This window comes from Magnolia sinica, chromosome 19, assembly GCF_029962835.1.
Source record: "Magnolia sinica isolate HGM2019 chromosome 19, MsV1, whole genome shotgun sequence".
NCBI lineage: Eukaryota > Viridiplantae > Streptophyta > Magnoliopsida > Magnoliales > Magnoliaceae > Magnolia > Magnolia sinica.
The window spans coordinates 39,815,730-39,817,490 of record NC_080591.1 but is presented as its reverse complement, the minus strand read 5'-3'; the positions used below and the strand labels follow the sequence as shown (position 1 = coordinate 39,817,490).

The 1,761-nt window shown below is 39.7% G+C and overlaps 1 non-coding gene across 1 annotated transcript; it reads right to left on the bottom strand.

Annotated features, from left to right (window-relative positions):
- Positions 1 to 434: 434 nt before the first annotated feature.
- On the bottom strand, positions 435 to 541 carry LOC131235906 (small nucleolar RNA R71). The gene has a single exon (XR_009166421.1). It is a non-coding gene; the product is annotated as a small nucleolar RNA R71 (small nucleolar RNA).
- Between the last annotated feature and the right edge of the window lie 1,220 nt (positions 542 to 1,761).

Here is a 1,761-nt window from a genome sequence, read left to right as displayed (position 1 = left end):
GTAAATCAACTGGTGAATCAGCTGCAACCTCGAGTTGTGGAAGTCCAGGATGAGAATGAGGTGCACCATGCACCCCTGCCTCGTACTTTACGAGATTACTTACAACCTGCGAGGATGAGCACTCCTTCTTGTATAATTTTTCTAAGAAACACAAGAAACATGGATATCAAGCCTGGAGTGGTCTAACTCCTTTAAAAGTTCCTTGGACTTGAATATAAAAGTCCATACCTGCACTTGCAAGAATTTGATGAGGTTATAGCCACTTTATACTTTCCTAATGTGTCTGAGGACACAGTTAGACTGAAACTCTTTCTTTCTCCTTGAAAGAGAAAGCTAAGACATGGTTACACTCACTACGTCTGTGATCTATTGGCACATGGAATGACATGATGAAGGAGTTCATAAAAAAATTCTTTCCATACCATAAGACAAACACCATCAGGAAGTCGATCATGAACTTCGCCCAAAAGGAAGATGAAACATTCTTCCAATGTTGGGAGCTGTTCAAGGATCTCGTCAGTTCATGCCCACAACACGGTTTTGAAATGTGGCGCATAACAACTTTCTTCCACGATAGACTGATATCTTCCATACGCCAATTCGTCGAGACGATGTACAATGGGGAATTTATGAACAAAAATGTCGATGAGGTGTGGGATTACTTTGACAAACTCTCTGAAACCGCACAATCATGAGACATCACCCCAAAACCTAGCACCACATCTAAGCTTACTTAAGCAAGGGAGAGAGGTGGGATATACTTGCTAAAAGAGGATGGTGATATAAATGCTAAAGTTGTCAGTCTCGCAAGGAAGGTCGAGGCCATGGAACTTAAGAAGGATAAGGCTAAGGAAGTTGTTTGTGGTATCTGTGCTTTCAACATACATATAACTGAAAATTGCCCAACAATACCTGCTTTTCAAGAGGCACTAAATGAGCAATCGAATGCCATAAACAACTACCAAAGACCTTTTAGTGGACCAATCTCTAATACATATAATCCTAGTTGGAGAAATCATCCAAACTTCAGTTGGAGGAATGGACAAACTGCTACTCCTCAAGGAATCCCTAACCAATTCTGAATCAAGGGAAACCTCAAGAGGATCCGGTTTGGAAACATATTCAAAACCAAGAGCTTATCACTTAGAGTATATTGCAAACCCTTGAAGACCTTTCAAAGGCCATACAAGGGCGTGAGACAAAAAATTCAATTGGGTAAAAAAGGGATTCTTTCAGCCCAACCTTTCCTCGATCCTTAACCGCAATACGAAAAAGTGATCTAAGCTCTTCAAATCAAATGGAGCAAGCTAAGTCTATCACTACTCTTAGGAGTGGAAAGATAATTGACAAATCTATTCCAGTAAGGGCTGAAAAGTGTAAGGACCCCGAAGAAGATGAAACTGATAAACCTAGCAACACTCCACAAGAGTTAGAACCAGAACTCCAAAGACAGCCAATTGCATCATTCCCCCAACAATAGATTGCACCAAAATCTCTCTCTAACTCTCAGGACATTCTAAAGTTGTTGAAACAAGTAAAGGTTAATATTCCTTTATTGGATGCGGTTAAACAAATATCTTCATATGCCAAATTTATGAAAGACTTGTGAACGACCAAAAGATGGTAAAATATTCAAAAGAAAATCTTTTAACTGAAAAAGTGAGTGTCATCCTAAAGTAAGATGTTCCAGAGAAATACAAAGATCCTGGTAGCCCAACCATTGCTTATGTAATTGGGAATTACCGCATTGAGCATGCACTT